The 27,346-nt window shown below is 50.2% G+C and overlaps 1 protein-coding gene across 3 annotated transcripts in view; it reads right to left on the reverse strand.

Moving 5' to 3' along the window:
- LRRK1 (leucine rich repeat kinase 1) overlaps positions 1-27,346 on the reverse strand; it is a 1,071,210-nt gene that overhangs the window by 949,449 nt on the left and 94,415 nt on the right. The window contains exon 1 of one of the 3 annotated variants that reach the window (XM_069625025.1): positions 18,556-18,667. The exons of the other annotated variants lie outside the window; for them this stretch is intronic. The gene's annotated coding sequence lies outside the window, so the exon portion shown is untranslated. Of the gene's footprint in view, positions 1-18,555; positions 18,668-27,346 lie in introns of those variants that run through there. 3 annotated transcript variants of the gene reach the window in all.

Raw genomic sequence — 27,346 nt, forward strand, 5'->3', positions numbered from 1 at the left:
CTCGATCAGCTCTTCCTCCGAGGTTGAAGCCGAATCTACGACGACGCCCTGCCCCCCCTTTTTCTTCCCCGCCGGGGATTTCACAGGGGTCCTATCGATGGGCACAAAAGAGGACTCCCTCCGAGGTGGCAGGGAGACTCTGAGCCCCGAGATCGCCACCACTGGTGTAGCCTCCACAGGCTGAGCCAGGGCCGCCGCGACAGTATCGATAGAGGGCTTGGCCGGATGGATTAAGGCCTTCACCACCTTAGGTGCGCTCACCGCCTTATCCTTGAGGGGGGGGACACTGCCTCGCTCCCCCTCCGATGGGGCCTTCGAGCTCGACCGGGGCCTCTCCAGGAGCTTCGCCGGGTGCTCGCCCTTCCTCTTACCCGACCCAGAGCATTGGCTCGTGGCTGAAGGTGCCGGGGAGGGTGCGCCCTGCCTGGTGCCCGTAGAGACCGACCGTTCGGCGCTCCCAGTGCCAGCGGACTCGCGGTGCTTGGCCTTGTGTTGGACCTCCGTCGCCGGGGCGTCCTCAAAGGTCATAGAAGACCGCTCGGATTTCTTCCTCTTCTTCTCGCCTGACGGGCTCTTCCCTTCCAGCCAGTTGGCGAGGCGTTGATGGCGGTCCTTCATGGTCCGCTCTGACATATTGCCGCAAAACGCACAGTCCTTCTCCACGTGCGTCTTGTCCTCATGTAAGCAGTAGAGACAAAAGGAGTGTTCGTCCTCCTTAAAGACGTTCTGCAGCTGGCATCCAGGGCAGACCCTGAACAGCTTTCCGGGCGTCGAGCTTCCCTTCTCCTGGGCCATGTCCGAGCCTGAGAAGCTTCTGGAGTCCTCCAAAAGCGTAGCTCGACGAAATCTTCCCCCTTGAGGGGTGCAGACGAATCCGACACGGGTCCCCGTTGATCGGATGGAGAGTCGGTGGAGCTTGAGGCTCTTTTGACCGAAAAAAACGAAGTTTTTGAGAAAAAACGTGAAAAAATAGCACTAACGCTCAAGAGCAATAGCACGAGGATCCCAACACATGAACATGCGGTAAAAATCTGAAGATGGCTGCCAGAGGCGGTGCTTAGGTAGAGGGCAGTCATTGGCTGTGGTCAGTATGACGCAGAGACCAGTGATTGGTTATTACTACGAAAGACAGATCAGAAACGAAACTGATACTGGTTTTTTCTTTACCGAGGATTCCCAGCCTGACGACGGGGAATATTCATGAGCATGTGAATCCATGCCAGACCCCATGCTGGAGAACAGGAACAATCCAAAGGAAGGAGCGCAGCGGCGAGTCAGGAACAAACCGTGTTAAGACGCGATTCGTTCTTGCACTCGAGCGCAATAAGAAGCTTTCGGCACGAAACAGAGGCTTGAAGCGCATGCCGAGCCGCGCATGCGCCGACGGCCCTCAGCAGCAGAACGAGGCTTGACACGCAAGCCTACGCTGCTGATGACTGTTCTCCCCGGCGTGCTCCCATGTCTCTCAGTAACGAGCATGGACGCCCATCGGGGAACAACCCTCCTAGCCAGCCGGAACCTGGGATACAACTGCCAGGGTCAGGAACGTCTGCCGGCAGATCTCGTGGTAGGTACCCTAACACCAGTGGGGAAACCCCACTGTGAGAAGATGTCTTCTATGACTTCTCTGAGTAGACACCATTTGTGTTCTCTTGGGAGGGGATCTCTGCTTAAAGTGTCCGCTAGCGAATTGAGATTCCCTGGAACATGTTGAGATGACAGGTAAATGTTCCGTCTGAGTGCCCATCTCCAAATTTTCTGGGCAAGCTTGGACAGATTTGGCGAACAAGTCCCTCCCTGGTTTTTTGGGTAAAACATCGCTGTTGTGCTATCTGTCAGGATCTGCACTGACAGGTTCAACAGGTGAGGTTTGAACGCCTGAAGCGCTCTGAATACTGCCAGAAGCTCTAGCAGATTGATATGATTCTTGGCTACTGTGTGAGACCAGAGACCCTGAGCTGTGTGGTTAGAGGAGGTGTGCTCCCCACCCTGACAGGGATGCGTCTGTAGTGACTACTTGTACTTCTGGATCGTAGAAGGGTTTCCCCTTTGAAAGGTTCTCCCTTGTCCACCAGTGAAGACTTTGAACAAGTGTTGGCGAAACGACCACTAGATCGTCCCACTGACCATTTACCTGAGACCACTGTTTCGCTAACCATTCTTGCATGGGTCGCATGCACAGGCGCGCGTGGGGGACCAGGTAAATACATGACGATATCATGCCTAGCAAACGCATCGCTTTGTGCACCCTTATCTGGCGACCGGGCTTGGAAAAAGGAATTTGCAGTAGTAGATTCCGAATTCTTTCCTCTGATGGAAAGGCCAACCCCTCTTGAGTGTGTAAGACAGCTCTTAAGAACTGTTTGGAGGTGCTTGGCACCAGACTTGATTTTTTCACGTTCATGGAGAAACCCAATTCGAAGAGGAGGTTGATCGTTCTTTGAATGTTTGACCTGCAAATTACTGGGGTCTCCCCCGTGATGAGCCTGTCGTCCAGGTAAGGGTACACCGGGATTGCCCTCTGCACAGGTGTGCCGCCGCCACCGCCAGTACCTTGGTGAATACCCTTGGAGCCGAGGCTATACCGAAGGGCAGCACCTTGAACTGGTAGTGCTGACTGTCCACCTTGAAATGGAAAAATCTTCTGTGCGCTGGGAACATGGAAATATGAAAATAGGCATCTTTCATATCCAATGTTGCCATGTAATCCCCTCTTTTTTAGGAGGAGGATTACCTCTTGGAGAGTAGTCATGTGAAACTTTTGAGGCTTGACATACTTGTTTGTAGGGCGCAAGTCTAATACTGGGCGCATTGTCAAATCTTTTTTTGGCACAAGGAAGTAAGTTGAATAAATACCCTTGTTTACCTGGTTGCCCGGGATGAGTTCTATTACGTCCTTTGCTAGAAGATTGATGATCTCCTCGAGGAGAATCTTCTGGTGGTCCAAGGAATGTACTTTTTGACGTGGGGGGCGGTTTCAGGGAAGCTCGAGCAGTTCTATGCAGTATCCTGTGGACACTGTGGACAGCACCCATCTGTCTGATGTGATCCCTTCCCAAGCTTGGGTGAAGTTGGAAATGCGTCCCCCTACTGGGGATGCATGAGAAGGGACCCTGAGCGCGGCGTCACTGTTCAGTGGGAGGCGTGCCGCCTCTGCTGGGCTGCCTCTACCCTTACCACGGCCCCTCTTGTTTCCTCTGCTGTAACTCTGGGTAGACTGCTGGTTGTTACCCCATCAAGTACCCTGCCCCTGTGAATAGTTGGAGCCTCTTTGTGAATTTTGGCTGCGTGGGCGACGAAAACTGCTATTGCCTCTTTGATTAGGGGGCTTGTTGGTCAACTGTCCCAGGGATTTCAGAGTCTTATACTCATTTTTGGCATTCTTTAATGCGTCCTCTACCGCTTTGCCAAACAGTAGATTAGGCTCCACCGGCATGTCGATTAAGGATGCTTGTGTCTCGGGTTAAAACCCTGACTGTCTTAACCAAGCATGCCTCTTAATGACAGTGCTCTCTGCTATTAGCCTGCCAGCGTTATCTGCTGCCTCAAAGGTTGCCTTAAGAATGCAACCGGACACGGCTCTCCCCTCTGACGCAACCTGGGTCAGCTGGCCCTTTAAAGGTTCCGGTGCGGAGTTGATGAGGGCAGCTACTTGCTCCCACTGGTGGCAGTTGTAACTAGCCAGCAGAGTGGTGGAGTTGAGAATCCTTGCCTGGTAAGCGGAAGTGGAGGCTACCTTCCTTCCCAACCCGTAGATTTTCTTGCTCTCCTTGTCGGGGGGAGCCTCAGATGATGATAGAGGGGTTCCCGCCCACTTACGGGTATTAGTAACTACCAGGGAGTCAGGCTTCAGTTGCCCCCTTATGTAAAGCGGGTCTGATTGGGCTGCCCTGAACAATTTCTCGATTCAGGGTTTTACTGCCCCGGTGAGGTTAGGATTAAGAAGGGAAGGATCAATTCTCCGTTGGATGGTCTTGAGAGTTGGAATGGCTTGAGCAATGGGTTTCTTTTCTCCTGCTAGTTCCTCAGCAAAGTCCCTCTCCTCCTATGCCCCCTGAGTGTCTATGCGGAAGTGTTCTGCCGCTCTAGTCAAGACCTCATTTAGGAGGGGCTGGTTGTCGACTGGAGAGTCGGTAACTTGAAGTTCTTTGCCTACCGGGGAGTCTATTCTGTAGACTTCTGGGTCATCTTCCTCCTCCTCTTGGTCCTCGCCGTCCCCATAATAGTCCACCCCAGTTTGGTCGTCCAACGTTACCAAGTCTGGATCCTCTTCCTGTAGTGGATCCTCACTATACTGGGTGTAAGGCTGAATGTAAAAGGGTCTGAAGACCAACCTTGCGTTGGGGTCTCAAACCGAGGTTTCTTACCAGGGGGCTGTGGGTCCCTAGAGCCTGAGGGAGTAGCACCGTCAGGGGTATAGGAGAGGAAGTGTTCTGGGTTCTTGGAGTAGAAGTCTGCTAGGGAGGACATTCTAGACATAACCCTGTCTATATCCTCACTGGTCCATTTCTTGGAGCTGGGAATGACCCTTTCTTGAGAGGGTTCCCCTTCTATGACTTGACTGGACCTATGGGCTTGTGCAGGGGTCTTGGCTAGCTGTTTTTCAGAAGACTTAGAACTGTCTTTATGTAACTGTGGTGCACAAGAAAGGTGACATGGTTTATTCTGCTGTTTCCCCCCTCCCCCATGAGTGGAAGAGTGTTTCCCTGGTGTTTTCACCCTCTCAGAGCTTTTCGACGCCTGGCGTCGAGATTCGGGGGTAGTGTCCCTTTCCTTAGAGTGAGGGCGTCGGGATTCGGAAGCAGCCGCCGAACGGTCTGCTGGCGCCGACTCCTGGTGAGCGGCCTGGGTCTGGCAGTCGGCTTCGTCTTCTGACATGACATTGGTGAGTGAGGCACTTTTGGCAACTGTGGATGGTTGCCTGGTGTCGTGAGGCGATCTTGACCGAGAACGCCCAGAGGACACCGATTTGGTGGACCGCTCTTTGTGTGCCTCTTTCCGAGAACTCGACACGCGCCTCCAGTCTCGGTTGGACTTCGAGTGTTTAGGTGTGGAAGGGGTGTGGGTAGCGCTCGTGTCGCCGGTGTGTTCCCCATAACTGCCCTGCCGGACAGCCTTCCGAGGGCGGGGTTTTGAGATTGCCCGTCTTTCGACGCCTTGTTGCCCTCGCCATCCGAAAGTACGGCATTGCTGCCATCACTGAAGGTGCCCTCCGCTTCCATGGCCTCGCGTTGCCTGGCGTGGTGGGCCCAACGTTTGGTCGAGCGGTCCTTTAGTGTCTTACCCTTGAACCGGCTAAACGCTCTACAGTTCGCCTCAGGGTGGTCCCTCGGCAAGCAGAGGTTACAGGTGGCGTGTTTGTCAACCCAAGGATACTTGCGGTTGCACTTGGGGCAGAATTTGAAAGGGGTACCCTCCAAACGCACCCTGTGGCAGCGGGCTAGTGTGTGTAGGAAATATATATATGAGTGTAGAGTATGTTTCCACCCCCCACTCTCCCTACTTGCAGGACCGAGGCCAGAGGCCTTCCGAGGCCCAAAGTCCATCGTGCAGCTCTCGACAGTCGTTTCTTCTCCGGGCCGGTGTCGAGCTTCGAACTTCGATGACTCGACGTGGGAGTGGAAGAAACAGGGAAATATTATGATATTTAGCTAAATATGGCTGAAAGCCAGGGAACTCCGTGGAATGCTTCTGTCAAGTATAGCAGAAAAAAACAATCTGAGGGTCCTACACGCGTGAGGGATCATGGGTACAGTGGATGTCACACTAGGGATAGTATTACTGGCACGCCCTGTGTCGACGCCCACTTTCGAGTTTCCAAAAACAAACTGTAATACTCTGCAGCTTCCACTAGATGTCGGCCTATGCACAGCATATGATCTATGCAGATTCCGCAAGCCTCAGAAATATATATATATATGGGATACATTACTCACCGTAATCATATTTCTGATGCTTGTATCTGCTTAGATTCACATGCTGTGCATAGGCCGACATCTAGTGGAAGCTGCGGAGTATTACAGTTTGTTTTTCGAAACTCGAAAATGGGCGTCGACACAGGCGTGCCAGTAATACTATCCCTAGTGTGACGTCCACTGTACCCAAGATCCCTCACGCGTCTAGGATCCTCAGATTGTATTTTTTCTGACATGAGGAAGCATGAGGAGTAGCGCGAGTACAGATAATCCAAGCAGATAGACAGAAAGGTAAGACTACAAGCAATCATGCGCCTTCTCTCGGAGGGGAGGAAGGGTGGGTCGCATGTGAATCTAAGCAGATACAAGCATCAGAAATACGATTACGGTGAGTAATGTATCCCTTCTGAGGCTTGTGGAATCTGCTTAGATCACATGCTGTGCATAGATTAGCGAGCAGTACCAGAAGAAGGAGGTGGGATGTGAGAAGGGTCATGAGCAAACAGGTGTCTTAGAACCGCTTGTCCCACTTGTGTATCTGTCTTGGAATGAGTGTCAATGCAGTAATGCTGAGTAAAAGTGTGAATAGAGCTCCAAGTAGCTGCTTTGCAAATGGTGTCGAGGGGAACATTTGCAATGAAAGCCAGAGTGGCCCCAATGCCTCTAGTAGAGTGGGCTCTTGGCGTAAAAGGCAGAGTTTTTTCAGAAAGGGAGTAACACAGCTGTATACAGTTGATAATCCACTTCGAGATAGCGCCTTTAGAGACGCGATCTCCCTCTCTGCCCGTAGCTACGGAGACAAACAGTTGATCTGTTTTCCTTAGCGGTCTGGTTTTATTTACATAGTAGAGGACCGCCCTACGCACATCTAGGGTGTGTAGTTTCACCTCAGCCGAGCTTTGCGGGTTCTGGAAGAAAGCCGGAAGCTCGATGGACTGGTTTACATGGAACTTTGATATAAATTTAGGTGAGAACCTAGGGTGTGTGCGTAAAACCAGTTTGTCTTTGTGGATAGTAAAGAAAGGATCCTGCACTGACAGAGCCTGAATTTCACTGACCCTTCTTATAGAGGTAATGGCTACTAAGAAGGCCGTTTTATAAGTCAGGTGTTTGAGACTACTTTTATGCATGGGTTCGAAAGGGGGGCCCATGAGCTTAGCTAGCACCACATTAAGGTCCCATCCTGGCGGTGGGTTCGAAATAGGAGGGTGAAGTCTCTTTACTCCTTCCATGAAGGCTTTAACTACTGGTACTTTCCACCACGACACCTTGTTATGGGATGTGGTGTAAGCCGAGAGGGCTGCCAGGTGTACTTTCAGAGAGTTAAAAACCAATCCTGCATCCAGCAGGTGGAGCATGTATGTCACAACGTTGGAAGGAGTGCAATCAACTGGGTTGATTTGTTTATTCTGGCACCAAATAACGAATCTCTTCCACTTGTCAAAATAACAGTGCCTTGTGTTTGGTTTCCTGGATTCTTTTAGGATGTCCATACACCTTTGTGGTAAATTGAGATGGCCAAACTCTATGACCTCAGGAGCCATGCTGCCAGGTTCATTGAGTTGGGTTCCTGGTGCACTGTTTGACCTTGTTGCTGGGACAGTAGGTTGTACCAGGCTGGGAGTTTGATGGGCTCGCACACCGCCATCTTGCGTAGGTGTGGAAACCATGGTTGTCTCGCCCACATGGGAGCAACTAGGATGAGCGTCATTGATTCCTTGTTCATCTTGTACACCACCTTCCTGATGAGGAGTTGGTGGAAAAGCGTACGCAAACATCCCTGACCAGTTCATCCACAGGGCGTTCCCTTGGGAGTCTGGTTGGGGGAACCTGGATGCAAATCCTGGGCATTGTTTGTTTTCGCTTGTGGCGAATAGGTCTATAGTGGGGAAACCCCACTGAGAGAAGAGATCTTCTACGATATCTCTGTGAAGGACCCATTTGTGTTCCTCTGGGAGGGAGTCTCTGCTTAGGGCATCCGCTAGGGAATTGAGCTCCCCTGGAACATGTTGTGATGACAGGAAGATGTTCCGTCTGAGTGCCCATATCCAGATTTTCTGGGCAAGCTTGGACAGATTTGGCGAACGAGTCCCTCCTTGTTTGTTCAAATAGAACATGGCTGTCGTGCTGTCCGTCCGGATCTGCACCGACAAGTTTAGCAGATGGGGCTCGAACGCCCGAAGCGCTCGGAATACTGCCAGAAGCTCTAGCAGGTTGATGTGGTTCTTGGCTACTGAGTGAGACCAGAGACCCTGAGCTGTGTGGTGGAGATGGTGAGCTCCCCACCCAGTCAGGCATGCATCTGTAGTCACCACTGCCTGTACTTCGGGATCGTAAAAGGGTTTTCCCCTTGCGAGATTCTCTCTTGTCCACCAGTGTAAGCTCTGTACGAGTGTTGGCGAAACGACCACTAGATCGTCCCACTGACCACTTGCCTGAGACCACTGTTTCGCCAACCATTCCTGCATGGGACGCATGCGCAGACGCGCGTGGGGGACCAGCTAAATGCAAGACGCCATCATGCCCAGTAACCGCATTGCTTTGCGTACCGTTATTTGTTGACCTGACTGATAATGTGGAATTTGCAGTAGTATATTCCGAATTCTCTCTTCCGAAGGGAAGGTCAACCCTTCTTGAGAATTTAGGATTGCTCCTAGGAACTGTTTTGAGGTGCTTGACACCAGACTTGACTTCTTCTCGTTGATAGAGAAGCCTAATTCGTGGAGGAGGTCGATAGTCCTCTGAATGTTTGACCTGCAATTTCCTGGGGTTTCCCCCGTTATGAGCCAGTCGTCCAGATAAGGGTACACTGGGATTGCCTCCCTGCGTAGGTGTGCAGCTGCCACCGCCAGTACCTTGGTGAACACCCTTGGTGCTGAAGCTATCCCGAAGGGCAGTACCTTGAATTGGTAGTGGCAACTGTCCACCTTGAAGCGCAAGTATTTTCTGTGGGCTGGGAGCATGGAAATATGAAAATAAGCATCTTTCATATCCAAGGTTGCCATGTAATCCCCCCTTTTTTAGGAGGGGGATTACCTCTTGTAGCGTGGTCATACGGAATTTTTGGGGCTTGACATACTTGTTGGCAGGCCGTAAGTCCAATACTGGGCGCATTGTTAAATCTTTCTTTGGCACAAGGAAGTAAATTGAATAGATACCCTTGTTTACCTGGTGTCCTGGGACGAGTTCTATCGCGTCCTTTTCTAGCAGAATGGCGATCTCCTCGAGAAGGATCTTCTGATGTTCTAAGGAGTGTACTCTTTGTCGTGGAGGGTGGTTCCGGGGACGCAGCAGTAATTCTATACAATATCCTGTGGACACTGTTGACAGCACCCATCTGTCTGAGGTGATCCCTTCCCAAGCCTGGGTGAAGTTGGAAATGCGTCCCCCTACTGGGGTTGCGTGAGAAGGGACCCTGAACTGAGCGTCACTGCTTTGGTGGAGGCGTGCCACCTCCCTTGTTGGGGCTGCCTCTGCCTCTTCCACGACCTCTTTTGTTACCCTTGCTGTAACTCTGGGTAGACTGCTGGTTGTTGTTCCATTGTGTACCCTGTCCTTGGGCATAGTTGCCTCTTTGTGAATTTTGGCCGCGTGGGTGACGAAAATTACTGTTCCCCCTCTGATTAGGGGGTTTGTTGGTAAGCTGGCCAAGGGATTTGAGAGTCTCGTACTCGTCCTTGGCATTTTTAAGTGCGTCTTCGACCGCTTTCCCAAACAATAGATCGGGTTCCACCGGCTTGTCTATTAATGAAGCCTGTGTTTCTGTTTTGAACCCCGACTGCCGTAACCACGCATGTCTCTTGATAACAGTACCTTCTGCTATCAATCTTCCTGCGTTGTCCGCGGCGTCGAAAGTTGCTTTTAATATGCAACCAGACACGGCTCTCCCTTCTGCCGAGATACGAGCCAACTGGCCCTTTAACGGTTCAGGAGCAGAGGCTATGAGCGCCGCGACCTCTTCCCATTGATGGCAGTTGTAACTTGCCAATAGGGTGGTGGAGTTTGCAATCCTTGCTTAGTAGGCGTACGTTGAGGCTACCTTCCTGCCAAACCCGTATAGTCTTTTGCTCTCCTTGTCGGGAGGAGCTTCTGATGACGATAAGGGTGTCCCAGCCCTCTTCCGAGTGTTGGTAACCACTAGGGAGTCTGGTTTAAGCTGTCCTCTTATATAAAGAGGGTCAGACTGGGCTGCCCGAAAAAGTTTTTCGACTCTGGGGTTGACGGCTCTGGTGAGGTTTGGATTCACCAGGGATGGATCTATTCTACGTTGGATGGATTTAAGGATAGGGATGGTTTGAGCGACCGGCCTCCTTTCTCCCATCAACTCTTCTGCGAAGTCCCTTTCCTCCTGTACACCGTGGGTGTCGATGTGAAAACGTTCTGCCGCGCGAGCGAGAACTTCATTAAGGAGGGGCTGGTTATCAACTGGCGAGTCGGTAACTGGGGCTTCGCTTTCTACCGGGGAATCTACTCTGTAAATTTCCTGCTCGTCTTCTACCTCCTCCAGGTCCTCATCATCCGCATAGTATTCAGTCCCGGTTTGTTCCTCCATAATTGTAAACTCCTGGTCCCCTTTAGGGAAAGGCTGTCCTTGGTATCTGGGGTGTGGAGTAGAGTAAGGCTGCACTTCGAAGGGTTCAGATCTTTTGAACCGGGCCTTTTTACTTAGGGGGATAGGATCAGAGGAGCCTGAGGGTGTGGCCCCTTGAGGGTCATACGAAAGGAAATGTTCTGGGTTCTTGTCATAAAAATCAGCTAAGGAAGACATCCTTGACATGACCCTGTCTATGTCTTCACTGGACCATTCTTTGGAACAGGGTATGGCTTTAGTAGGCAACTTAGAGGATTTATCAAGGGTAGCCTTGCTGGATGTTGATGTCCCAGTAGATTTATGTTTGACTGTCTGCTTAGGGTGGAAGGATGGTCTTACAGGAGTGGAAGGCTGTGCTTTCCGCTGTTTCCCCCCCTCCCCGTGCGTGGAAAAATGTTTTCCCTGCCCCTTGGAGGCCTCAGAGACTTTCGACGCCTGGCGTCGAGGGTCGGGAGAGGTACCTTGTTTTGAGCGTGGGGCCTCGCTGGTGTTAACTGCGGCCTCGGTCTCCTGGAGCGCTGCCTGGGGGTGGAAGTCGTCTTCGTCTTCCGACGATCGAACTTCCGTTAATCTAGGGAGCGAGGCACTCTTGGCAAGAGTGGATGATTGCCTTGCGTCATGCGGCGATCTCGATCGAGAGCGCCCAGAGGACACCGAGTCGGACCGTTCTATCTGTGCCTCTTTCCGAGAAGTCGACGTCGTCGAGGTTCGGTTGGACTTAGTGTGCTTAGTGTGTGTAGGGTGTGTAGCGCTTGCGTCGCCGGGGGTCTTCCCCATAGCCGCCCTGCCGGACAACCTTCCGAGGTCGGGGACCTGCGCTCGGCAGTCTTTCGACGCCGTAATGCCCTCACCGTCCGAAAGTACGGCGTCGCTGCCATCTCTGGAGGCGCCCTCCGCTGCCATGGCTGCCAGCCTGGCGTGGTGGGCCCAACGCTTTGTCGAACGGTCCTGAAGTGTCTTAGGCTTAAACCTACTACACGCTCTGCAGTTCGCTTCGGGGTGGTCCCTCTGCAAGCAGAGATTGCACGTGGCGTGCTTGTCGACCCAAGGGTATTTGCGGTTGCACTTGGGGCAGAATTGGAAAGGGGTACCCTCCATACGCACCTTGAGGCAGCGGGCTGGTAAGTGTAGGAAATATATAAGGTGTACCTATATCCTAAGAGTGAAGAGTATGTACCACCCCCCACTCTCCCTACTTGCAGGGCCGAGGCCAGCGGCCTACTAGGCCCGGGCCGAGGCCAGCGGCCTTCCGAGGCCCAGATCCGTCGTGCAGCAGCCGACGGTCGATGTCTTCTCCAGCCGTCGTCGAGTGTCGAGGGTCGACGTTGGGGTGGGGAAGGATGTCAATAAATAATTTTACTTCAATAATTAGCAAAAGTATGGCTAAGGCCAGGGAACTCCGCAAGATGCTTCCGACCAGTATGGTGGAAAAAAACAATCTGAGGATCCTAGACGCGTGAGGGATCTTGGGTACAGTGGACGTCACACTAGGGATAGTATTACTGGCACGCCTGTGTCGACGCCCATTTTCGAGTTTCGAAAAACAAACTGTAATACTCCGCAGCTTCCACTAGATGTCGGCCTATGCACAGCATGTGATCTAAGCAGATTCCACAAGCCTCAGAAATATATATATATATATATATATATATATATATATATATAAGATAACGATGACCGTGTTGTTGAATAGTGTGCAATCACACATCTGTAAAGAATAATATCCACATTTGCATGCACTCAGTACAAAAAGAACTGCACTCATTCAGGATTCCACAATCAGATTCACACATAATACTTTCTTTATGCAAATAAACCAGAAGGAAATATTTCAAATCAAAAAATGTAAAATGAATTTGTGAGCAGTAAATGCCAGCAAACCAGAGGGGTCACTAAAGACCTGTGACTCCCATACATCTGCAATGACAAAAACCAGGACTTGCTCGCGTCTTCAATAGACTAGACAAGGCGTTATCCCACAAGCCTTCAAAGACACTTCTACTTCAGAAAATCACAGTTAACCCCTATGACCCAGCCCCATCTCTAAAACACCCCTCACTGCACAAATCCTTGCAGAATTAATCTGCAAATCTATAGGGCCATGTGGAAACGAACAGCACATAGCACGAATATCTCTGAAGTGAAATGATTCCATCCACTCTACCAAATGGGATACTTTAAAAGGCAACACTGTTGCAAACATACCAAGAGCGGTCATGCTTCTCGATATCTGTCGCCTTCAACACAAGCAGTGATAAAATCACGCTAAGAAGAATCAAGGAGATCGGAACTTGAGGGAACTGTACCAAACTGGATCACATCTTTCATTTACGGCGGACAATTTCAGTTCAAGTCCTGCAACGTTACCTGTCCTCAAGGCCGCCCCTTGGGAATCACCAGCAATTCAGGCCTCACAATGCTTCAACTAGACCAGAGTTGTCCCACTCCAAGCCTCGAGGGCTGGAAACCGGATGGGTTTTCATGATAGCCCTAATTAAGATTAATGAGGACAAATGTGCATACATTTAGAATCATTGAATGGAAATTGATATCATGAATATTAATGAGGGGTATCATGAACATCCGACCCGGCTTGAGGTCTGGAGTTGGACAACCCTGAACTAGACGGATGACATTGATGTCACTCCTAAACGAACCCACAATTTAACCAAATCAACCAGACCTTGGGAACATGCCTCTCAATAGACTCATGGATGACAACAAACACACTAAAATTAAACTCAGCTAAAAAAAGAACATTTTCTTCAGCACCACTTAAACCTGCTACACGGATTGTTTTTTCATAAGAAATGGGAACCTGGGCACAATGACTGCTGCCCACAACCACTGTGACAGTGCGTGATCCATATGACAAATAATACAAAAAAATATAGTCTTATAAGTCTTGAAAAACAAATGTTAAAAGTATAAAGATGAAAACCTTTTATTTTTAAAAGTCCCCCAAAAGATTCTGACTACATTTGAAAGTCTAGTTTGTATCCTTTGCCTTAGGTTGGTGATAAGGTGAAGTACAGGCAACCACAGCACTGGCCTTGGTAGCCAGAAACTCAGAAAGTCCCTGCAAGGACACATTCCAATGTAAAGGATGCTCACAAGTCACCCAAGGGACTCAATATCATACGTCTAAAAATGACTGTCAGCCATCACTGGGCATCATGGATATATGCAATACACGGATGACAGGAGCAAAGAATGGCGGGGGGGGGAGGGAGGACACGTTGACTAAAAGGAATGGCGTGTTTAGAGGAGAGCGTTAAGTGCAACTCTACTCCTCCAGTATCAGGTGGCCCTTAAACAAGAATACATCCAACCACATCAAAGCGCCACGAGTGTATGTTCGCGTTAACCTCCATCCGAGCAGTGATCCCGCGCATGTGATGCTGTGCAGGTGCTGTGCTGCAGAAGAGCTTTGCAAACGCCCACCTACCTTGACGCTGCGCCGTCAAAACGAAGAGTCAAACCTGTGGAGTAAATATGTCGGAATGGCATTCTTTTTAGGTTCGATGGGCAGCTATAATGGCGGGATTTCCAGGTGGGGCTAGGGGGTGGGGGGTAACCTCTGTTAGCTAGTACAGGGCTGCTGGGATTAAGGGGGTGGGTAGAAAATGGAGCAACAATACATTGAAAAAACAGGTAGGTAAAAATGTCAACCTACTAACCTACTCTAATTAATCTGGCATCTAAATATTGTGACAACTACTTCTGTGCAATATGAAAGCGTGTGAAGGTCTGCCCCATACTGCTTAAAGCATCGGCGTCCTATTGAACCGATGGACTGACTCCCCGCTCCCGTACTGGAGCCCTGTGTTAATCATTTAAATCGAGCAGAGCTGCTAGGCACCGCCCCCGTGCCAATACTAATGCTGCATGAGACAGTGGGCCTAGGCCTAGGTGCGGACTGCCCACCTGGCCACCAGCAGGAGGCACAGCACGTGACGTAACAGAACGCCGCGCAGGAAATCGTCTTACACCTTTGCACATCATGTGACATTGGCGCTTTAAATGGGCCGGCTCTATCCTGCCCTCAGGACCCGCCTTATTATGTTTGGCTGTGATGAGGGCAGGGACTTCTCCACACTCAGGAAAGTACCGGTACCCATTGCCACGTGTCCCCGCTGGCGTTCACTCTTCCTCAAAGTGCAGGAAAGCACGGCTGCTCGCCCTGACGTTCGCCTTGTGTCAACAAAGCAGTACTATAAGGGCAATAGAGGTTGATAGCCCAGGCACAGGGGTGCCCAAGGAGGACCATTAAGAGGTGTGAATGGGGGGCGGCTAATAAATGGGAGGGGATCATAACATTGCCTGCATAGACTTTAACTGTGTTGCATTTTCTTTAAATGCAAATACATTTTTAAAAAATGTTCTTTTTGTGTAAAAACGTACACACCTGTGTAGACCTTTAGTGTAATCTTCTGGTCAGGATGGGTAAAATAAGGCTATCATCCTATTTTTTCTCCACAGGTTTTTTAAACAATTTAATATCAAGTTAGTGTTTTATGCAATTTGTGTACTTTTAAATGCATTGCTATTCTAATATTGAATCTTTTCAAACCTGAACACATATTGACTACAGCTATGTAGCCAAGAGCTTAAATCGCAGACTGAGCTCAAATTCTAGTTTTACCACTTAAGCAAAGTGTGTGATCCTGGGCAGATCATGTACTCGCACTGTGCCTTTTTTCTCAAAAATTGAAAGTCCTTAGGGGAAAAAAAAAAAAGTCCCTAAAGATTTCATTTGTACAGCCAGCCTGCGTCCCTTCACAGGTTTTAGTGGGGATTGCGGGAGTTTATCAGTTACTTTTCTCTTTATGCACCCTAGATTAGCCATAGATCAGGGTTATTCAATGGTATAATTTGTCTTTCTGACCCTCCAAACTTTTATACATGACAATATTTGTGCCAAAACATGGCAAATTCAGTCTGTGATTAATGGATGTCTTTGAGAAGTGACTGCGTTCGGCTGAGAGAATCACATTTCAAGCGAAAGATTTAAAGGTACACCATTATATTGAGATTTTAGTTAGAATTGCTTATGGTAATATTTCAGTGTGTCAGGGACCCAAGGGCCAAGATCAGAGCAAAGGGACTTCCACAGGGAGAAAGAGGGTGAACATAAGACTGGAGCGGGGATGAGTGGTGAGAGAGACGAATAGATAGTGAGACACAAAGAGCAAGACACACATATGAAGTGAGACACAGAGAGCTTCGTGCCTTGGCGGAAAGACAGAGAATTTGAGGGCAGGGAGACGCTCGACCTTACGGGGTCTGAGCCCCAGACCATTTAAAGCCGCCATTGGTGAGCATCTTCACTTCCGTTTATCCATTTAAAGCATGGTGTGTCATAACACAGTTGCACAACCACACGTAAGAGTTCAACACACGAGTAGGGGGCACTGGTTTCAGTTCCAGAGGACTGAACTGTGCAGCTGCCCAATCGCCCTGCAGCACAACGCAGGGCTCGGAGCCACCCACAACATGTTGGGGGCTGGAGGACAGTTTTAACGGCCCATGAGTTACCACTCAACATGCAGTGCCCTTCCAAGTGCCACGATGCCACTGCCCGCTCGCTGTTCGTTGTTCCTTGTGTCTTTGCTTTGGGCACTCTGGCCTTGCAGCAGCCCTCATAAATAAGCGGACCCCCTGCTCCCACGGGTGCAAGGGCTCAGCTGGGGAGTTGCTTGTGCTGGGAATCAAGCCAGGCTTCTTTTCGAGATTATGTGATGACTGGAGAGACCTCAGCATCGTCAGCACACCTGTGCCATCATCTCATCGGGAACTGTAGATCGCTACAGTAGGTGCATCAACCCAACGCACGGTCCATCACCCTCCCCCTTCTGCCATAAGCGTGGCCCTAGTTATGCATCTGTAATGTTGCACCACTCTGTAAAGCGCTGCGTTGTGCATCTGTATTGGTGTACACCTCTGTAAAGCGCTCCGTTGTGCATCTGTATTGGTGTACACCTCTGTAAAGCGCTGCGTTGCGTATCTGTATTGGTGTTACCTCTGTAAAGCGCTCCTTTGTGCATCTGTATTGGTGTACACCTCTGTAAAGCGCTGCATTGCGTATCTGTATTGGTGCACACCTCTGTAAAGCGCTCCGTTGCGTATCTGTATTGGTGTTACCTCTGTAAAGCGCTCCTTTGTGCATCTGTATTGGTGTACACCTCTGTAAAGCGCTGCATTGTGCATCTGTATTGGTGTAGACCTCTGTAAAGCGCTCCGTTGTGCATCTGTATTGGTGTACACCTCTGTAAAGCGCTGCATTGTGCATCTGTATTGGTGCACACCTCTGTAAAGCGCTCCGTTGCGTATCTGTATTGGTGCACACCTCTGTAAAGTGCTCCGTTGTGCATCTGTATTGGTGTTACCTCTGTAAAGCGCTCCTTTGTGCACCTGTATTGGTGTACACCTCTGTAAAGCGCTCCGTTGTGCATCTGTATTGGTGTGTACCTCTGTAAAGTGCTCCGTTGTGCATCTGTATTGGTGTGTACCTCTGTAAAGCGCTCCGTTGTGTATCTGTATTGGTGTACACCTCTGTAAAGTGCTCCGTTGTGCATCTGTATTGGTGCACACCTCTGTAAAGTGCTCCGTTGTGTATCTGTATTGGTGCACACCTCTGTAAAGTGCTCCGTTGTGCATCTGTATTGGTGTAGACCTCTGTAAAGTGCTCCGTTGTGTATCTGTATTGGTGTACACCTCTGTAAAGCACTCCGATGTGCATCTGTATTGGTGTGCACCTCTGTAAAGCGCTACGTTGTGTATCTGTATTGGTGTGCACCTCTGTAAAGCGCTCGGTTGTGCATCTGTATTGGTGTACACCTCTGTAAAGCGCTGCATTGTGCATCTGTATTGGTGCAGACCTCTGTAAAGCGCTCCGTTGTGCATCTGTATTGGTGTACACCTCTGTAAAGCGCTGCATTGTGCATCTGTATTGGTGTAGACCTCTGTAAAGCGCTCCGTTGTGCATGTGTATTGGTGTGCACCTCTGTAAAGCGCTGCGTTGTGCATCTGTATTGGTGTAGACCTCTGTAAAGCACTCCGATGTGCATCTGTATTGGTGTGCACCTCTGTAAAGCGCTACGTTGTGTATCTGTATTGGTGTGCACCTCTGTAAAGCGCTGCATTGTGCATCTGTATTGGTGTAGACCTCTGTAAAGCGCTCCGTTGTGCATCTGTATTGGTGTACACCTCTGTAAAGCGCTGCGTTGTGCATCTGTATTGGTGTAGACCTCTGTAAAGCGCTCCGTTGTGCCTGTAACCTCTAAGCGCTACGTTGTGTATCTGTATTGTTGTTTAACCTCTCTAAGCGCTACGTTGTGTATCTGTATTGTTGTTTAACCTCGCTAAGCGCTACGTTGTGTATCTGTATTGTTGTGTCCCACTGTAAAGCGCTACGTTGTGTATCTGTATTGTTGTTTAACCTCTCTAAGCGCTACGTTGTGTATCTGTATTGTTGTGTCCCACTGTAAAGCGCTCTGTTGCTTCTCTAAACCAGGTCCGCGCTTAATAAACACAGTAATATTAATTAGCCAGTTTGTTCATTTGTTCACCAATTCAGGCGGTGGTTTCACAAATATATGCTAATCACAGGCATGTGTGGTCCACTAAACAGTGGCAGAGCCAGGTGAGGGGGCAGGGGGGATTGCCCCCGTGCCCTGTGTGCCCCCCCCTCCCCAAAGCTTGAGCAGGTGAGTCTTTGGCTTCCTCTGGCGCTATGTTTATTCCAGCTGCCTGTTGATGATTGTTAAATGAGAACACTGTGCTCTGGGGGTGCTCCCCCATCACTGCCCCCGGCCCGAGTCTCGGCACAAGGCAGACGTCTGCCTTCAACTTCCGCAATTCAGCTCTCCAAGCCCAGTCTGCTGCCCGGGCACCGGCGACACGAGGCCTTCTATTCTTAAAGTCCTGTTTGTCCTGGGTTTTTACAAGTGGTTTTTGTTGGTTATCGTTTCCCCCAGGAAACGCAGCGCAACAAGTAGCAGCTTGACCCTCCCCCCGCACCCTCAAACGGCACCCAGGAGGTCTTACCTGCGCCTGCGAGCCCGGCGACGGCGGTGAGGCCGTTCCACTCGAGCCCGCGCCTCTGCACAACTCGGAAATGCAGCACAGGCCGAATGCACGAGGAAGTTACCACTTTCAGAATGTAAATTAGTTCACGGAAGCGAAACTACGCAACTCTGGGAGCCATTTTCAACCATGCCACCAGTAAACCATGCTGGAGTAAACAAGAGCGCCCCCTGCTGGAAGCACTCCTGCCTGGCACCTAGCCCACCCACCAGCCTTCCTCCCTCCCTAGGATTTACAGCAGCGCAGAGACGGTGTAGTCTGTACATATGAAAAGTTACAGGAAATTCATTGTTTTGATGTCCTGTGTATCTCATAGGGCCCCGACCACCCGCACTGTAATGTATGTCTGTGATATTCCATTTGAGCCAAGTCACACATCCCACAGCGCCACCTAGAAACCCCAGCTGGAAGTACACCCCCAGCTCAGAGCCACATCTGCAAGGCATCCTGGGTATGCAAATGACCTCCAAAGCATGCTCAAATAATCATCCATGTCACATGTTATTAGACATGCCACCAGTGATGCCACCAGTGAGTGATGCCACCACTAGTGCCACCAGTGATGCCACCAGCGATGCCACCAGTGATGCCACCAGTGATGCCACCAGTGATGCTACCAGTGATGCCACCACTAGTGCCACCAGTGATGCCACCAGCGATGCCACCAGTGATGCTACCAGTGATGCCACCAGTGAGTGATGCCACCACTAGTGCCACCAGCGATGCCAGCAGTGATGCCACCAGTGATGCCACCAGTGAGTGATGCCACCACTAGTGCCACCAGTGATGCCACCAGTGATGCCACCAGTGAGTGATGCCACCACTAGTGCCACCAGTGATGCCACCAGCGATGCCACCAGTGATGCCACCAGCGATGCCACCAGTGATGCCACCAGTGAGTGATGCCACAACTAGCGCCACCAGCGATGCCACCAGTGATGCCACCAGTGGTGCCACCAGTGATGCCACCAGTGAGTGATGCCACCACTAGTGCCACCAGCGATGCCAGCAGTGATGCCAGCAGTGATGCCACCAGCGATGCCAGCACTGATACCACCAGTGATGCTACCAGTGATGCCACCAGTGAGTGATGCCACCACTAGTGCCACCAGCGATGCCACCAGCGATGCCACCAGTGATGCCAGCAGTGATGCCACCAGCGATGCCAGCACTGATACCACCAGTGATGCCACCAGTGATGCCACCAGTGAGTGATGCCACCAGTGAGTGATGTCACCAGCGATGCCAGCAGTGATGCCAGCAGTGATGCCACCAGTGATGTCACATGCTGCGCAACAGGGGCCGTGAAGTTAAGGTGGCTTTAGCTGAATTTCGGGGGTTTTGTTGCATTAAGTTTAACGTCCCTACAAATAAAGTTTTTTGCTTGGAGAAAATAATATATATATTATATATATTTTATAGATCCAAAGCTGAAGTAACATTTTCTTTGTGTTCGCTATGACTTATTTATAAATAGGCTTTTTAATGCTAATACTCAACAGAGGCAAGTGTGCAGCTAGGCTAAAATGTGAGGCAGAGGTGCCAACTCCAGAGACTGGCAGAGGGCAAACGTACGTCAGTGAAGGCATGCAACTTCTTTCCACATTCTCTTGAGACTGTTTAGCTGCAGCTTCAGTGTTACATGCATCTAACTCCTCCTTCACTCTGACACCACAGTAAGGCCTGCTGCGAGAATGAGCCGCCTCCTGTCCCCTTCTGCCCTTCCCATCACACCCCTGACATGCAAGTCCTAACACCCTACTGCAGTTGCCTACCAATGCATGCATACGAATGCAGGCGCTAAAATAAGCGCTTTACATGAGTAATTGTGGGGTCTTGTTAGCTGTGCGGCCGCAGCACCTTTTTACTGTCTGTGTCCAGTTATGTCCTGTTTGCAGCTCTGTAGGGCAGCCAGGTCAAGTCAGCATGCCCTGATCTTTGCGCCACTGAACAGAGGGCACTATTGCAGTGAGCATCACATGCCATGCTACATAGGCCCTACATGGACATTCTGCTTTCATTAAATGTTGCTGCTTTATGCGGCCCACCTTCCTCCAATGAAGGGGGCACATCCAAAGCCGAGGTGAGGGGGCACCCTGGGCTACTTTCCTCCAGTCCCATGCCATGCCTCCACCCCACTAACTGCACTCTTACAGGCATGTTGCACACTGTACTGCACTGATGTTACATTGCTCTCGGTGTGACTTTACATGTAAACATGACATTTATTGATTGCAATTCACTCATTACTTGGCTTAAAGTACTTTGGCACTCCATTTTTCCTACAGAGGACCTGACATTTCATGTTTTTTAGCAGGTCTGGCTCTTCCACTTTGGCAACATCGCCCCAGGTGTCTATGCCAAGCCCATAGAAAGCAGATTGGCACACAGGAATTGGGCAACGCAGCCTCAGGTGTCTATGCCGAGCCCATAGAAAGCAGATTGGCACACAGGAATTGGGCAACGCAGCCCCAGGTGTCTACGCTAATCCCATAGAAAGCAGATTGGCACACAGGAATTGGGCAACTAGCCCCAGGTGTCTATTGCAAACCCATAGAACGCAGATTGGCACACAGGAATTGGGCAATGCAGCCTCAGGTGTCTATGCCGAGCCCATAGAAAGCAGATTGGCACACAGGAATTGGGCAACTAGCCCCAGGTGTCTATTGCAAACCCATAGAACGCAGATTGGCACACAGGAATTGGGCAACGGAGCCCCAGGTGTCTATGCCGAGCCCATAGAAAGCAGATTGGCACACAGGAATTGGGCAACGCAGCCTCAGGTGTCTATGCCGAGCCCATAGAAAGCAGATTGGCACACAGGAATTGGGCAACGCAGCCCCAGGTGTCTACGCTAATCCCATAGAAAGCAGATTGGCACACAGGAATTGGGCAACTAGCCCCAGGTGTCTATTGCAAACCCATAGAACGCAGATTGGCACACAGGAATTGGGCAACGCAGCCTCAGGTGTCTATGCCGAGCCCATAGAAAGCAGATTGGCACACAGGAATTGGGCAACACAGCCCCAGGTGTCTACGCTAATCCCATAGAAAGCAGATTGGCACACAGAAATTGGGCAACTAGCCCCAGGTGTCTATTGCAAACCCATAGAACGCAGATTGGCACACAGGAATTGGGCAACGCAGCCTCAGGTGTCTATGCCAAGCCCATAGAAAGCAGATTGGCACACAGGAATTGGGCAACGCAGCCCCAGGTGTCTACGCTAATCCCATAGAAAGCAGATTGGCACACAGGAATTGGGCAACTAGCCCCAGGTGTCTATGGCAAGCCCATAGAACGCGGATTGGCACACAGGAATTGGGCACTTGCAACCTGCATCCACCAACAGCCCAGGTTTTGCATCTGCCTCTATCCCTTTCCCACTAATGAACCCCCCCCCCCTTCATTTGCAGCGAGGCCACTGAAAAGGGAAGACGGTCACCATGCAAGACCACTGGCATTACATCTATTTATTTTGTAATTGAATGGGCACAACCAGAGACCCCAATCTTTCTGCAGCACCTCCAAAGTAAATGTGGGGCAGGCAGGGACATCTGACCTTTAATAAACTTTGGAGACATACGTGCAGAGGGTAAAGGGGGAAGAACAGGGACTGGCACTACATAAGTGCAGCAATACACACGGATCGGGGTTGGAAGTCTGTGGCTGAAATGTTCGAGGGAGAATCGACCGAAAGTTATTTTCCGGAAAATAACTTTCAGTCTTCTCTCCCCTGAACAGTCAGCAACAGGCTTCCAATCCCAGCCACGCCCCACTCCCACGCCCTTACTTACATTGCGGCGGCAAGTGTGCCGTGTCCCTGCAACGCCTGTTCCCTTTCACTTCAGTGATCCTGCGCCACAGGGTCCTTTGCTTCTTGTTTTTTTACACTTTTTATGGGATCGGCTGCAGGGGACACCCCCACAACCCCCATTCACAGGATAGTGAACCAGGGTGCAGGGGGCACCTCTGCAGCCCTTGCCATCGAATGGGGGATTTGTTCATACTTTTCTGCCGTACAGAATTTTCAAACTGCTGAAATTCAGCCAAATCACCCATTCGGTCTTTTATTTTTGGTCTTTTTGGACGTTTCCAAATATCTGGCAAAACAACAAATACGGTAATTTAGGTACGTTTGTACAGTAGGTAAGATGCAACAAGCGATTAAGTGCAGGACAGAATTGGACCAGTCGGTCACCAGCAAGAAGATTGGCACAGATTTGCAGGTCTGGGTACGTGGGATAACACAATGTACATAGAGACAGAAAGTAACTACAGGATCCATCGAGATAGGGAAATCAAAGTGTAGGTGGGAAGAACTTTCGAAAGTCTTTGCCAGAACTGGAGCTGGCACTGGTCTGCTCGGAGTGCCTCAGAAAGCGTATTCCAGGAAACTGACAATGTCATGTCAAGCAGTCTCCTTTTCCAGAGTGGTCAACACGTTGAGGGTCGCAGAGGACCCGAGAAGCCAGCACTTTGCAGCTTGTCAGGTAGGTAGGGCCAATGCTCCAAAAGTGGGTGGATTTTAATGCAAGCTGCTACAAAGAGCCAATGCAAAGCAGCCAACGCAGGGGTGATATGGTCGCGAGGGTTCAGGCCCAGGACCAGATGGGACACCTTAGGTTCAATGTGAGTGCGTTTTTGTTGCACTTTGCTTGTTCTCGTTTGATTTGTAAATCCCGGATATCTACTTGGTGGGTTAAGCAGTTTCATGTGTTTGGGTTGCCTATGTAGAGGACAGTGTTATGCTTCAGTAGTTAGCTGTATAGAAAGGGCGGTGCATGCAAAGCTTGTCCGTCTTTACTAATGCTTGAAGAAGGTGGGACATGGCTTACGGTGGCTCTCTCTGGTGCACACCGACCGCAGTGTTTGCAAGGCGGGAGCGCATGCGTGTATTTACCATAATCTGTGCATGAAACAGACAGCCTCAGAAGCTGGCACCGTTGCTGCAGCGCTTCTGTGCATGAAGAAGCCAATGCGTGAGCCACGTGCATGTCCGGCTTCAATCCTAACCATCAAGAGGGCAGGTAGTGTGTTAGAAGCATGAACCACTGTACAATGTATCTCGAAATTCAAGTCCTCAGTGTGTCGGAGTCTGGTGCTGTTCCTGCACCATTTGCCTGCAATGGCACTATTAACCTTGTCCTGCAGACTAATTGCTTCCACAACTAGTGTGGACACCCTAGTTCCTACCGCAGGTGCTAGATCTAAATGGTCTTAATATGTTTGTGGGCCCGGAATATTAACCTTTCAAGAAGGTTGCAAACAATGAGAGGTTGTTTCTAACAGTCATTGGTATCTTGGGGTCTTTTCTGAGTCCTTAAATAATGTGTGATGAAAACACAATGATGTCCGGTGATCCTGCTCAGGCAACGCACCTACATGATTATATATATGCGACCTCCAGCAATTCTCATTTAAACACGTGCGTCATAGTTTTAAGCAGACAGCGAACATTTAGCAAAGGGGTACAGACATAGGTTACAGTTTACTGTTAAAAGGACAAACACGTAGCTTTGCCTGGACATTTCAGTTACTGATGTTCAAACTGCAGATGATATAGGGTAAAGCTAGAGGACACACAAGGGGTACGTACACCTCTAGCAGAGAAGAGGGGTGTGCTCGGCAGACCTTGAGCAAGAGGGGCTTGCTCAGCAGACATGGAGCAAGAGGGGCCTGCTCGGCAGACATGGAGCAAGAGGGGCCTGCTCGGCAGACATGGAGCAAGAGGGGCCTGCTCGGCAGACATGGAGCAAGAGGGGCCTGCTTGGCAGACATGGAGCAAGAGGGGCCTGCTTGGCAGACCTTGAGCAAGAGGAGCCTGCTCGGCAGACCTTGAGCAAGAGGGGCCTGCTCGGCAGACATGGAGCAAGAGGGGCGTGCTTGGCAGACATGGAGCAAGAGGGGCGTGCTCAGCAGACATGGAGCAAGAAGGGCGTGCTCGGCAGACCTTGAGCAAGAGGGGCGTGCTCGGCAGACCTTGAGCAAGAGAAGCCTGCTCGGCAGACCTTGAGCAAGAGAAGCCTGCTCGGCAGACCTTGAGCAAGAGAAGCCTGCTCGGCAGACCTTGAGCAAGAGGGGCATCCTCGGCAGACCTTAAGCAAGAGGGGCAGGCTCGTCAGACCTTGAGCAAGAGGGGCAGGCTCGTCAGACCTTGAGCAAGAGAGGCATGCTTGGCAGACCTTGAGCAAGAAGGTCATGCTCGCCAGATCTTGAGCAAGAGGTGTGTGCTCGGCATACCTTGAGCAAGAGGAGCATGCTCGGCAGACCTTGAGCAAGAGGGGCAGACTCGTCAGACCTTGAGCAAGAGGGGCATGCTTGGCAGACCTTGAGCAAGAAGGGCATGCTCAGCAGATCTTGAGCAAGAGGGGTGTGCGCGGCAGACCTTGAGCAAGAGGGGCGTGCTCGGCAGATCTTGAGCAAGAGGGGTGTGCTCGGCAGACCTTGAGCAAGAGGGGCATGCTTGGCAGACTTTGAGCAAGAAGGTCATGCTCGGCAGATCTTGAGCAAGAGGGGCATGCTCGGCAGACATGGAGCAAGAAGGGCGTGCTCGGCAGACCTTGAGCAAGAGGGGTGTGCTCGGCAGACCTTGAGCAAGAGGGGCGTGCTCGGCAGACCTTGAGCAAGAGGGGCGTGCTCGGCAGACCTGGAGGAAGAGGGGCATGCTTGGCGGACCTGGAGGAAGAGGGGCATACTCGGCGGATCTGAGGACGGCAGACCTTGACGACCTTGTAGAATCATCTATACGATTCTATGCCCAACTTGCACACGTCTTGCAGATATTTTTGAGCTTGTGCAAGGATCAACCCATATTTTACATCAGGCCTTATTTCATGGCTGTTGGCAGTGCACAGCTGGATGCAGCAAATGAAATACCCTTATCTAACCTCAACTATTAAAGATCTTATAGGTTGCGTCCCTCAATGATGGTTCAGGTCAGTGTAGTGCTACTGGCTGCTTCGACTGATTGCACGCCTTGCGTGACTGAGCTGAAATGCTTTTGAATCTCCCATATTGGAATACAGAAGCAGTCCTTTTCCAGGCTTACCACATGCAAATCATGTGGTTCCACCATGTCTAAAAGCTGCGCCTTTTGAGGCACTTAGGCAGACCACACTGTGCGGGTCCGATTTCACCTGCTTTGTGTTGGCTCCTAGTTAACAAGAGAATCATTTTCGACACGCTGGATTCTTCCAAAAAGTGGTAAAGGGATGACATGCTTCCTGGCAAATCTTTAAGAACATGCCATCCTTCACACGACTGACAAACCCTCATCCAAGCGGGAAAGACCGTGATAAAAGATGGTTCTTTGTAATTTCTCAACTAAACGTAAAAAGAAACCCTCATCCAAGTGGTAAAGACCGTGATAAAAGATGGTTCCATGTCATTTCTCAAATAATCTATTCAGACTGTGAAAAGGTCTATTTTTTCTGCCATCTAAATTTAGATCTCCTAGGTTTATTTAATTCAATAATCACATTTTTTTTCATTGGGTTTTCCTTTATTCGTTTTGTTATACTCTTGTTACGGTTTCATATGAATATGGCCTTTACCCACTTTTCCAGTTCTATAGTGGGAAATGCTGGATATCCCTAAAACACAATCTCTATTCTGTGTTTAATTCACCCGTCGGCCAAATGGCCCTTTAGTCTTTCGCTTGTTTATTTTGCTTTTGACTAAATGGGCATTGTGGCGAGTTGGCATACCTGCCCATTCCATCATGTAGTGGAAGCGGGCCCCTAGGGTCTGGTCTGGTAACTACTGATGTGCTTCCCAGAAATTGGAAGGGGTGGGATCCTGCCGGCTTGCTTTCCCACTAGACACGTGATGTTACCCTAACAGGTATCCCGCTGCAGAGTGTTGTCTTGGAAGACTACCGTTACCAATGGGCATTGAGGTAAACCACAGATGGAGAAACAGTTGGTAATAGGCAAAGAACAGCTGTACCAGGAATGCGCGGAGTTCGCAAGTCACACAGAAAGAGAAGCAGCGTATTACTGTCATGAGAAGGAGTGAACGGTAGCATAGAGGCACCCGACACAGTCCGTGTCGGTTCAGCACAGAGGAGCTGCTGAACAATATGGAGCAGCTCTCCGCATCACTAAGGATTTCAAAATGGCGCTGAATGCCGTGACCACCTTTAAACCTCGCAGGCCGTGTCAACAACACGAAAGCTCATAACACAATTAGCCAATACAAAACCACTGTTAATAAATCTTTAATGGACGATAATAAAGCCAATCCCAAGAATAATAAATCATAAGCGAGATTGGAATCTAAGTCCCAGACCTGGGAGTATAAAGGAGACTGGGGAAAGTCAGAAGAGGAGAGACTCCTAGAAGTGGCAGGCCTGCCTCAATGTGCTTCCTTGACAAAAGAGAACATTCCAGAGAACCACTACACCTTGCAGGAGAATAAGGGTACTCTGGAACAGAATGGAAGCGAGTGGGCTGAAGGCCGTGCAGGCTTAGAGAACCTGAAAAGGGAGGATCAATAACGTGTGTGCTGAGATGCTCCCTGAGCTGAAGAGAATTGGAAGGCCAAAGCCAGAGGCCATTTGCCAGCGACCCTAAGGAAAAGAGGAAACAATATCAGCTGCCTGATGGGGGCCCTTATAAGGGGCAAGAATCTAGTTATGAAGGCTGCGACCAGGAGAGACTTCTTTAAAACCTGTTGTAATCCTGAATGAAAAACAGCCTTCAGGACTTGTCTTTTTGCATTCTGAGAGAAACCTTAGGTGCAGGAGGGTTC

Source organism: Ambystoma mexicanum, chromosome 11 (assembly GCF_040938575.1).
Source record: "Ambystoma mexicanum isolate Mex_15411 chromosome 11, UKY_AmexF1_1, whole genome shotgun sequence".
Classification (NCBI taxonomy): domain Eukaryota; kingdom Metazoa; phylum Chordata; class Amphibia; order Caudata; family Ambystomatidae; genus Ambystoma; species Ambystoma mexicanum.